This window comes from Sorex araneus, chromosome 1, assembly GCF_027595985.1.
Source record: "Sorex araneus isolate mSorAra2 chromosome 1, mSorAra2.pri, whole genome shotgun sequence".
Classification (NCBI taxonomy): domain Eukaryota; kingdom Metazoa; phylum Chordata; class Mammalia; order Eulipotyphla; family Soricidae; genus Sorex; species Sorex araneus.
In genome coordinates this window covers 15,077,646-15,090,767 of record NC_073302.1, presented here as the reverse complement: position 1 = coordinate 15,090,767, position 13,122 = coordinate 15,077,646, and positions in this window count along the sequence as shown.

Sequence of the window (13,122 nt, the reverse complement as noted above, 5' to 3'; positions counted from 1 at the left end):
AAGGAGAGGGACAGACATAGAATGCTTGCACTCATTTGTGGAATATAAAAAACACTATTTGAGACTACTACCCAAGGACAAGAGAAACTATGAGCCAGTCCTTCTGGCCCATAGTTGGAAAGAAAGCTTGCCACAGTGGTGGTAGTGGGGTGAGAGCAGGGAGTGAGAGCAGTTAGGATAGAGAAGGGATCACCATGACAACTACAGTTGGAAATAATCACTCTGAACCAGAATTGAGTGATCAAAGTAGGTAAAGGGATATACATGATACTCTTATAATGCCTGTACCACAAGCTGTAATGACCAAATGGAGAGAGAAAGACAGAGAGAGAAAAGGAGAGAGAGAGAGAGAGAGAGAGAGAGAGAGAGAGAGAGAGAGAGAGAGAGAATAAAGTGTCTGCCATAGAGATAGGCTGGGGATGGGGGTGGGCTTTGAAGGAGGGAAATTGGGGACATTAGTGGTAGGAAATGTACACTGGTGAAGGGATGGGCATAAGAACATTGTATGACTGAAACCCAATCATGGACAACTTTGCAACTGTTTATCTCAAGGTGATTTAATTAAATCAAGTTAAAACAGAAACTGCATATATACAGTTCTCACTGGTCATTTAGATACTGGATTATCTTCTGACTAACATTACAATAGAGGATCTCTAAGCAGCCTTATTTTGAAAAAAAAAGTAGATGTTCTAAATGGGTGAAATAATTATGCAAAGTTCCACTATTGTTAACAATTTGATGCAGTTTGTTTCACAGATCTTGTCTCTGCTTCTTAACAAGGCAGATTGTGGCATGATGACTTTAAGTGAGTGTGTCTCATCTTCCAAGAGAATTTTAAGCTTCCTAGAGTAGTATATCTGTCTTTCTCTCTTCCTCATTTGGGAGGGCAATAAATATTCATGGAGTTTTTATATGATAGGTTTCATGTTATAGCATTGTATTAATTAGGAATGTGATTAAGTGAAGAAACACAGAAAAGTCGAATGGAGTGACTTGATCTAATAGTATTTTATTTTTTCCTTCAGAGAAGAGACATGATGAAGGTCCTTACATTGAATGTGAACTTTATTTAAGCAGTCAGCCATATACAAATAGTTTTTCTTGGTATTTCCTTATGCTTGTCAACTTATGTTAGCATGATAGTTGCTGCAGTTCCAGACATTGCATTTGAGTTCCAGGCCAGAAGAAATCTAGGAAAATTTACCAATTTTATTTTCCCTTCTATTGAGGGATAAAAGCTTACCCAGAAAATCTCATCAGACTTTGGTTTATTTGTACTACAGAGTGAGAATTTAGCTGAGAATTTTCTCTCAGAAATAAAATGGACTGTGTCAGCAAAAACAAATAGAAGATGACGTTGGATTTCATATCTTCACATTTATCATAATAAAGAAAGGAAGGAATGATCCACATGGCACAAAGCCAAAACAAGTAGATTCTTCTTTGTCAGCGATTTTGTAGGTAGTGGTGAGAAAATGAAAATGCAGCAGGTGTTATTCAAGTCTCCTTTTCATCCCAAGCATCGAACTAGGTTCTGATAATGGGAAAGAGAAACAGTTATGGTTTTACAGTTACTCACAGACTCACAGAGCAACATTGTAATTCAGTATAGTCGGTGTCACAATGGAGACAATGTTCTCCATGGTTTTGGTTTTGGTTTGTTCCTGGGCTTTTCACAGGGGCCATTCCAGGCTATATTCTTGAGGGTCACTCCCAGCAGTGCTCGGGGAAACTTCTGGTGTCAGGAATCAAACCCAGCTTCCATGATACAACTCATGGGCATCAGCCCAATGAACCCTTCGGCCATCCTGCACTCTATTTTGGACAAGCATTTTTACCTCAAAGTTATTTTCTCTTTGAAAGTCTTGCCATAAAGCACGGAAACACTAGAATCCTTTTATGAGACTTATCCTGTGCTGCTTTCCCCCTCCTTCTGTGGAATTCTATGGAGATCTTTATGTGATTTATATAGTTATCCTTGTTCAGACTCTTTACACATTTAATTCCCTTTCTCTGGACTTTTACCCACCCGCTCAACACATTCTACCTATTAATCCCTACAAATCACTCAAATTACACATCACATATCTAATATCAAATCTCTGTGGCCACTCTCAGAACAGTGTCTCTCAAGTGTATAGTTGTATGTAAGAAGTATTAAAGCATGTCAAAAAAAGTTTTTAGTTGTATAGCAATTCCTATAGGGCTGGAGCTATAGCACAGCAGGTAGGGCATTTGCCTCGCATGCTGCTGACCTGGGTTTGATTCCTCCGTCCCTCTTGGAGAGTCTGCAAGGTTACCAAGAGTGTCCCGCTCGCAGGACAGAGACTGGCAAGCTACCCCTGGCATATTCGATATGCCAAAAACAGTTACAAGTCTCACAATGGAGACGTTGCTGGTGCCCGCTGGAGCAAATCAATGAACAACGGGACAGGATGACAGTGCTACAGTAGCAATTCGTATAATGTGTCTCTAACTCTGACACTTTAAAATCCTGGAGAAAGTAATTTAGATTCTGGGAAAGAAACTGTTATGAGTGCTTGGAGAACCATTTTATCTCCAGCATTGTAGCACATAGTAGGTACTCCAGAACATCTATTAGTGGGTAGAAACATAAAAAGGCGGAATGAAGCTCCAAGATCTATGAAGGGTTACCAGGATTCCTACAGCATTTGGACACACCCTCCCCAATCCTCCACTTTTTCCATCATTTAAATAAGTACACCTTCACTGCAAAGGGCTCTTCCAGCTTTAGTTTTCCACTGAGATACAGTCTTCAGTCCTGAATCACCTCTGTCTTTTTTTTTTTTAAGGATGCTTGGCAGTATGTTTATATACCCTCTGCCTCCATTCTGTCCTCTGTATAGCAGTCAGAAATAATCTCTAAGGCCCTTTCCACGCCTCGAAGCATGAGTTAGTTTTTGAGAACTCCAAAGGGAACATGAAAACCACAGGATGAGAGCCAGAGGGATATTGCAGAGTTGTGAGTTTTGCAGGTGTATCTCAGCAGGTCCCCAGGAGCCATTCTTGAAGGAACTCAGTGTGTTACCTGGACTAATTTATAAAGGAAATGAAAAGGAAATGGACTCGTTAAAATGAACACCATTAATTCACCACTCCAGACTTCACTGTTTGAACAGCAAGTATCAGGCGATTCAATTGTCATTTGTCGATTGAATTCTGCTATTTTGTCTGTTGGAAATGACCAGCCAACACAACAGCGTGCCGATGACAGGACTACTAATTAGCATATATATTGTTTGTCCTGGTATAAATTTATGGCAAACAGCAATATTTTACACTCCACTAAAGTTAATAAATGAAGCTTTGGGCTATAAAAATTTCATGTTCCTTTGTGCAAAGGTCAATTATAAATAGTTAAGCACATATTCATTCAAACGCTTGAGGCCTCACAGCCAGGAGAATGAAATATATTCTGGTCAATTTACACTCTGGCTGGACTTACCTTTCATTTTATAGCCTCAGAGATATCCCTCTTTACTGCTTGTCACCGTCTGGATTTCCCCAAAACTCCTTTGGCCAGAAGGACTGAATAAAATATGTAACTTTCCCAGGTCTGTGGCTTAACACCTAAAATGTGTTCAATAAACGGCAGTTTCAAAGAAAGGGGAGAATCCTTGTGACGAAATTAGGTAGCAAGGTCTCAGAGCTTCTCATGTTCATAGGAAAACACTGGATCCAACACAGAAGATATGGGTGTTAGTGCCAGTTCTTTTGTGTACTTGTTAAGAAACCTTTGTGACATTCCTCAATTCAAATTTCAGTTTTCCCATATAAAAAATAGAGGATGAATTGATTTGGTTTTTAAATTATGTATTATTGGATAACAAAATAACATTCATGCTGATTGTTTGAGTTATTTTAAACTTTTAACTATTTTAGCATGATGAAAGGACTCTTCATAAAATAGGCTTCCGAAGATTTTGAGAACGGTCTTTCCCATCATGTGCCATTTTAATGCAAAGATATTTTAAAGTCAATCTTGTCAGTTTGGACTTCAAGAGAATGTGTTATCATTGCCTTACTGTCCATAGGAATAAAATCAAATTCAGAATTCTGTCAAGAATTCAACTTTCTATCAAAGAAACCTAACTACAAGTCAGGCATCCAGTTACAGACCACCAGATTTGTATAAGTTACCATCTCCTCATTATGTTAATACAACTCCACCCCACTTGATGTTCCAAGCTCCATTTGCATGCATGAGCTCAAGAATGAAAACCCTACAACTGTCCTATTTACTCTGAAATGTACAGCCACGGAAGCGTAATTCATTTGTTTGCTTGATCAGTCCAGGAATAATCTAGAGGATGAGATGAACTTTCTTCCTTGTCTTTAAAACATAATTTTCTCTTATCCCTACTATAGCTCTTGATTTTTATGAGTAAGGACAATGGGCAGCAATCAGTGGCAGGCTTACCTGTGTTACCCATGGCCATCACTCAATGGCATTCAGCTGCTAGAGACACTCATCTGCAGAGTATGAAACACATTCCTTTGTATGTATGGCTCCTTATTGGAGGAATGACTGATGGCTGAGCTCCATTGAGACTCTTCACTGGAGCACTGCATGTGGCCTGGTTCAGTGTGGCATTGTGAAGATAATTAGATTTGGTGTTCTACAGGTTAGATCTTCAAAAGAGTTTGCCAAAGACAGGAGCTAAATGCTACTAGTTTTTTTTTAAAATTTGGATCTTAAACTTGATAAAGCACCATTATCTATTACATTGTATTGTACAAAGCAATCACAGGTGTCAGCAAAATTAAATTAAAGGTTCCACTGATCCCACCTCTTAGGGAGTGACAGATCAGCTATCTTAAATATGACATTATGTTCTCCAATTTTTTACTATTAAAAATCATTGCATTGGAAAGGATTTGAAAAGTTAGAATAGAAAGTATGGGAAATGGCAAATCAAAAAATTGAGCAAATTTTGCTTTAAGACTTCGCAAAATCTTTTATTCTCTTTTTCAATCGTTAATAGAGGTTTATTTTGTACTAGGAAACAGAATCCATTTCAGGATACAGAAATGTAGCAAAGACTAAAATGGAGCTTACTTGTCAGTGGTGGTGGAAGGGAGGGATAGAGAAGTATATATTTATACATGTTGGAGCTGGAGCAATAGCACAGCAGGTAGGACATTTGCCTTGCACACAGCCAATCTGGGTTTGATTCCCAGAATCCCATATGGTCCCGTGAGCACTGCCAGGAGTAATTCCTGAGTGCATGAGCCAGGAGTAACCCCTGTGCATCATCAGGTGTGACTCCACCCCACCAAAATAAATAAATAAATAAATAAATATTTCATGTCACGTCCTATTATTGACTGTAAAAGCAATGAGAGAGGATGATGAGACATAAACATTCTGTGTGGCAAACAGCAAGTAAGTTAGAAGAAGGCAAGTCGTAAAGAGAGTCTTTAGAGCAGCAACAGTAAGTTTGAGGCCCCAACATGAAGGACTTATTGACTGAAATGATTCAATGGAGTGAAAGAGAAACAACAGTATGTGAGTTGTGTTCAAGAAGCAATCAGGGACAGGGGTGCTATAAAGGACTGGAATCTATTAAAATATGTGGAAAGCTACATACATTTCATAATGTCACTTTCTGTTGTATAATAAAAACCAATAAGGTTAATAAAACAGATACCTCCATTTTATTTTATTTTATTTTATATTTTTATTGAATCACCATGTGGAAAGTTACAAAGTTCTCAGGCTTATGTCTCAGTTATACAATATTCAAACACCCATCCCTTCACCAGTGCCCATATTCCACCACCAAAAACCCCAGTATACCCCCCGCCCCCGCCTCCCCACCCCAACTGCATAACTGATGAATTTTACTTCATTTTCTCTTTACCTTGGTTACATTCTATATTTCAACACAAAACTCACTTTTGTTGTTGGAGTTTCCCCCCAAGAAAGATAGCCCTACTGCCAAGGAAGCATTTGATAATGAGTTTTCCATTGCTTAGAATGAAGAGATATGTAGCCCCACTGCTCCAAGTACGTAACTCTTTTTTACCCCCCCCCCGGTTTTTTTTCCTCCTCCTCCCCCTTCCCACGCCTCATAGTATAGTGGACGCCACGCCGCGTTTCTCCTTGAAAATGGGAAACAACTGGGAAAGAGGAATATTTTCTCTTTCTCGGCCGGCATGGGACTATTGCTTAGTTCACAGTCTAGAGAAATAGCTGGTCCTTTGATTATGTTCAATATTTCAACAAAAAAACTCAGTTATTGTTTGGAGTTTCCACCCAAAGTCAGACCTGCTAAAAAGGAACCATTTCACATTGCTGACAATTAAGAGATGTTAAGTCTTGCGGCCGCAGCAGCATCCGCATGGTTTTGGATTTCTGTATAAAGTCCAGGGAAAATTCTGCCAGAAATTGCATAGCCCAGCTCACAGTCCCAGTGCATTGCTGTAAGAAGCTGCTCTGGATGCCAAAATGGGTTAGGCCTCCGGTATCAAAGTCTTTAGGCGCAGAGGGTCCGTTTCACTCTCTGCAGCTCTGGATTTATCTGGGTCAAGGGCGTGCCGGTAACACCCACTTCCCATGATTCCCTAGGAACCCGAAAGTGTAAAAACCGTATACCTCTGGGTTAGGAGTCTTAGAAGGTGGCTCGCGCCATGTGGATATTGCTGCCACTGCCATTTTCCGTGCAGAGAAACAGGGTGGAGAGGAAAGATCCATCCCCGCCCCAGGCAGTGCGGAGTTGTAGCCCAGCTCGCAGTCCCAGTGCATTGCTGTAAGAAGCTGCTCTGGATGCCAAAATGGGTTAGGCCTCTGGAATCAAAGTCTTTAGGTGCAGAGGGTCCGTTTTTCCCTCAGCAGCTCCGGATTAAAACAGATAACTCCTTTACAAGGCCATTGCAACCTTCCAAGTGAGAAATGATGATCGTATTTCTAGTGATTGAGGTGAAACTAGAGAGAGGTGTCTAGATGTGAAAGATATTATGGAAGTAGAGGAGAGAGGATTTATTGATGGATGAAATTTAGGATGTGAGGGAAGAGAGAAATGAGAGATAGCTCCCTCAAGTTTGGGTCTATGTAGCTGGTGGGACTGGGAGAAGTGAGTATGAGTAAGTCGGTAGATGTAATAACTGTTAAAATGAGTGTTTACAGACAAAAATGGAGAAACAAGTTCCCATGTAAATATTTAGAGAAATGCTAGCAAACGCGCCTTGCCTGGAAAAATTACAAATGAGACAGTGAAACAGACAAGAAAGACTTTATTCCAGACTACCACATAAATAGAAGAGAGGAGAAAAGAGATAGAAGTTTAGCAGAAAACAAAAGACAAGAGGTTATGAGCTGGGTGAGCTCAGAGAAAAGAGCAGAAAGGTGTGGGATGGTGGGTCTGATCTGTGTTTGCTTATTGCCATCTACGATATTTACCTCTTGCCCAATAGGAGGTAGAAACAGATCTCTAATTTATTATTGGTATTATTATTATTATTTTTTTATTGAATCACCATGAAAAAAGTTACAAAGCTTTCAGGTTCAAGTCTCAGTCACTCAATGATCAGACCCCCATCCCTTCACCAGTACACATGTTCCACCACCATGAACCTCGGTATACCCCCCTTCCCCCGACATGTGAGGCTAATGATCTTCACTTTATTCTCTCTATACTTTGAATACATTCAATATTTCAATAGAAAACTATTATTTTTTTTATTAGTGAATCACCATGAGTTACAGTTACAAACTTGCGAACTTTCATGTTTGCATTTTGTTTATATCCCTCCACCAGTGCCCAGTCCCCTCCACCAATATTCCCAGTATCCCTCCCACCCTCCCACCCCACCCCTCCCACCCCCCCCACCTCTGTGGCAGGGCATTTCCCCTTGGAAAATTATTATTATTTAGAATTTCCCCCCAACAATCAAACCTGCTGAAAAGGTATCATTTGATAATTTGTTTTCCATTGCTGAGATTGAAGAATATATGAGCTCGCATAGCTGCTGTTGCGACTTCGTGGTTTTGGATTTCTGATATTTTAGTTCAATTCACAGTTTCGTGTTGGCTGCTCCGGATCTCGTCTGGGCGGAGAGTGTACCCATAACACCCCCATCCCAAGATCTCCTGCACACCACCGAAACAGATCTCTTTAGGTGATCATCTATTTAAAGGGTTGGCTCCTGGACCCTTGAGAGAGAGATTTTGGAGTTGCCAAACTTGTAAGAGCTTGGGAGAAGATTTACATCTCAGAGTGGAAGGGAAACAATTTACAACTGTCTGATTCCTGAAGGAGATTCTCTAAGAAAAGAAAGGTCAGAGGCCTACAGGCAGAAAGAAAACTATCTAAAGATACGGTCAAAGTGAGGGCAATGTGAAGACCATTGTGATCACATTCAATCATCGTATATCATCTTGCTACTGAGCCCAAGGTTGGCTGATTTGCTCCTTGAGGACCAATATTCTAAAGAGCTAATGCAAGAAAAATAGGTTTATTGTTTGGTGTTATCAACCTTGAGAAATGGCAGACTTATTGTCCCCCATCCACTCTCAAACTGAAGTCTGGGGTTTATGTGAGCCATTAAAGGGGTAGTAGGACATTAGGTAGTGAGGAGGGATGTGCCCTTACTACAACTCACTAGAGTAAGTGGTTTCATCATGGTGGTTTGCTTCTAGTAATACATTTGAAATAGTAATTTGTACTCCAGAAACCCATGTTTCAGCCTTCAGAGAACTCTCTCTGAAGGACCTAGTAATTGTGCTCCCCTTTTTTACTTCCATGACTACCGCCTGGTTTAACACTAAGTACGCAATGTTTGAAAGTCCTCATTTGTAGTAAGAAACAGACCAGGTAAAGCCAAAGAGAACAAGAGGATTCAAGAAGTATGTAATTGTAGAAAAAGATGGAATCTTTAAAATCTGCTGCTCATTTACAATTGATACTTCCAGATTGAATAATTTGACACTCTGCATGGAATCTGAACAAGCTGATTATATTCTTCTACAGATTATCTGCATGCCCTCAAATGATTAAAGCAAATGATCTTCATTTCTGAGTCCTAAATCTTCTACTGCAAAGCCTTTATGCCCACTACCGCTTCTTTCTAGAACCATCTCCTTTAAGATATCTACATGGCTAATGTATTCATCTTCCCCCAATCTTTGTTCAGTGGAACCTGCAGTGACCACTATATTAAAAACAGCAACTTCCAGTTTTGCATTTAAACTCTCTATCCCTGAAACACAGTATTATTTATTTATGACATTCCGTATTTATAATCTACTGCCTCCTCCCAGAATGGCAGCTTTATGAGAAAGATAGCTCTCAAGAATTACTTATGACAGGAAGGATTTAAATGTGTAAAGTTACCTAGAAGTAAAACATTATAGGAATGATTAAGACAGTTTATAGTTTTATAGCTCAAAGAACGGAACACATGCTTCGCATGTGAGAGACTCAGGTTCAGTCCTCATTATGGCATGAGAAAGAAAGAAAGAAAGAAAGAAAGAAAGAAAGAAAGAAAGAAAGAAAGAAAGAAAGAAAGAAAGAAAGAAAGAAAGAAAGAAAGAAAGGAAGGAAGGAAGGAAGGAAGGAAGGAAGGAAGGAAGGAAGGAAGGAAGGAAGGAAGGAAGGAAGAAAAAGAAAGAGGGCAAAAGAAAGTGAAATAGAGTGAAAGAGAGGAAGGAAGGGAGAGAAAGAGGGAGGGAGGGAGGGAGATGAGAGGGAGGGCGGGCAAGAGGGAGGGAGGGAGGGGAGGAGGAAGTGATACACCTACACAAGCAAATACTATGCAGTCATTTATATTATGTTTGTGTGTGGAAAGAATATAAAAAGAATATCATGAATGCAGAGTAGAATTTAAATGAACCAGACATGAAAATTCAAATAAATGTTATCATATTATGAAAACAAATGTCTTAAAACTATTAATAGAAAAAGTAATGAAAGAAAATATACCATGGCCTTCAAATTTATTACCTTTATGTGCTATTGTATAATAAAACTGTCTCTCTACCCATTTTTGTCTATTTATCTCTAATTTATTCTTATTTTCACTATGATTACATACTCAATCCTGATCATGGTGATTTCAAAAGGAAAAGTTGAAAGCTTTGAAATAAGCTAAAAGGAAACATTATTAAAATTATAAACTTTATAAATGGACACATCTAAGGATTATGAACTTCTTTGGAACATTTACTGTGGCATGTGTTCGTGTGTATAAGGTGAATATTAAAAGCATAGAGAGATGAACTACATCCTGTGAGAAATTTCCATGCAATTTTTAAGATAATGGAGAAGAAAATGCATCAACAGAAGAAACTAGAGAAAGACAAAACCCAATGAGCAGTTTGGAGGTGGAAGTCAAGGAATGGAGCGTTTTTGAGGCAACCCCACTTACTGCAGGATGAGCAAGGTAACCAATGGAGCAGATGTTATCTACAGTCACCCAGTCACTCAGCAACTAAGAGATCTGTAAAGAAAGCCACACACTGTATGAAAAGTGGGCAGACATGTTAAGGACATTCACAGAGAATGAACAGCTCTGTTATTCATGGAAATAGCAATTAGTCACCAAATCTATGTGCTGTCACGTAAGGGGCAAAAGCATAGAGTCAACACAGGTAAAGTGACAACGCACTAGTGAAAAACCCAAATGGGCAGAGCAGCAAAATTACCTCACTTTGAGTTCTGCTTTCCTTCCATCATGGTTCAGGGCATTTGTTCTCCCAGTTTTATTTGCTTTACTTTGACTATTTTTTAAAATGCTGAGATCAGTTTCTTTAGGATATTTTATTGGGTTGAAGTGATAGCACAGCGGGTAGGGCATTTGCCTTGCACGCAGCCAAGCTGGGTTCGATTCCTCCATCCTTCTCTGAGAGCCCGGCAAGCTGCTGAGAGTATCCCACCCGCACAGCAGAGCCTGGCAAGCTACCCATGGCATATTCGATATGCCAAAACAGTAACAACAAGTCTCACAATGGAGACGTTACTGGTGCTCACTCGAGCACATTGATGAACAATGGATGATAGTGCAACAGTGTGATTTTATCGGGCCAAAGACAAGATTTAGCATAATGAACATCTGTTTGGTGTCAATGACCAATAGTGAAGGTGCTATTGTTATTTTCATTTGAGATCACTGTATCACTGTCATCCCCATTGCTCATCGATTTGCTCCAGCGGGTACCAGTAATGTCTCCCTTCATCCCTGTGGCGTTCAGGGTCAGGGGAATAAAGCCCATTATTGTTATTGTTTTTGGCATATCAAATATGTCACGGGTAGCTTGCCAGGCTCTGCCGTGCAAGATTCTGCCTTCAATTAAGATAGAAATATTAAAACTTAAAAGTGAACATGCAATTTTTTACAAGATTGCATTTTAGTAACTGTAAAATTCTGGTACAACATGCATGCCTTCTAACAATGTCCCTTTCTATATTCCTAATCAAATTATACATACACTGACTTTTCCCTCTTGAACTGGTTTTAAAGAGTCCTCAAGAGTTGTTGCTCAGAATTTGGGCCATTGCAGATGATTGCAAAAGGAACCAGTCTTTAGTGTTGAGTCTGTTGATTTTCCAGACTGTGCACTGAAGTGACAAGTTCACAGGCTTCTCAGCATTCAATTTTCGAGCTAAATGGAAAATGCAATTACAGTATTCAGCAAAAATATTGTTGTTGGTTCAAAAATAATTAAGCATCTTATTAAATTGCTATTTCACCAAGTAGGAGGCAGCAACACTTCAGAGACTCAGCAGGAAAAAGTCGGGGCTCCTCAGAAAAGGTGTGTGTGTGTGTGTGTGTGTGTGTGTATGTGTGTGTGTATGTGTGTGTGTGTGTGTGAAAGAGAGAGAGAGAGAGAAAGAGAGAGAGAGAGAGAGAGAGAGAGAGAGAGAGGGTGCATCTCTAGGGGCAATAGTTAATAAGTCTTGAGAGAAAAGGCTGCAAGACAGCGCCTTCATCAGCAAAAGGGTTTAATGCTAAAGTTGACTATAGCTAAGTCTTTCCATTATAGTAGCTTTGGAATTTATTTCCTCAGCGTTCATTTTCATGGCTTGACATTCTGAGAGTTGGTTTGAGAGAGAAAATCCTAGAGGGGAAATAACCAGTTTAGGAGGTACTTATCCATTCAAAGAAAATTAAAAAATAAACAAAGATAGTAAAAATAAAAATAGGACTGAGCATGTTGTGTACCTACTATGCTGTAGGCAATGGAATACGATTAGTCTCATTTATGTAGAAAGAGCTATTAATATCAGGGACAAACTCATCATTTACTGAGCATCTGTTCTGTGCCAGGGACTGTGCAAAAGCACACAACTTTTATTGGTTGTCATATTATCCTGAATAGGCATGGTTAGTAGAGGAGAAACTAAACACAGTGATTCACAAATTGCCCAAGAGACATGGCTATTAAATAGGTGAGCTGTTATGGGTTTCTAGAATCTTCTAGGATCAACGTTGATTGCTAGTATCAACATTGACTACCAATTACTTTTAGTTGGTAGCTAAGAAAAGTAACACTAAGAAATAGATTCTACATGAGGAAGCACAACAAAAACATACACATACTACATGCTTACAGGAAGACAAATCATTTCAAAATCTGTGATCTGGGATTACCATTTACACTTTTGGGAAGCTCTGTTTCTTCAACCAATGTTTCATAGTTATTAAATCACTCAGAGAGCTTGCTAGATCCAGATTGCTGGACCCCACATCTAGGCTTATTGATTTCATAGGTCTGGGATGGGTCAGAAGATCTACATAGCTGACAGGGTGCCAGGGGGTGTTGATATGACTTCACAGGTTGCTTGCCTGAACAAATCCTCTGCATTTACTCTATATCCGAACTTGAATTCATTGAGTCTTTTGAGCATTTTCTTTTTTTTCTTTTTCTTTTTTTGCTTTTTTTTGGGTCACACCTGGTGATGCACGGGGGTTACTCCTGGCTTTGAACTCAGGAATCACTCTTGGCAGTGCTCAGGAGACCATATGTGATGCCGGGGACCAAATCCAAGTTGGCCGTGTGGAGGTAAATACCCTACCTGCTGTAATATCTCTCTGGTCCCAGAACGAGCATTTTCTATAGTACTCAGAACATTAGTCTTGCATGCTCGGTTTAATCCT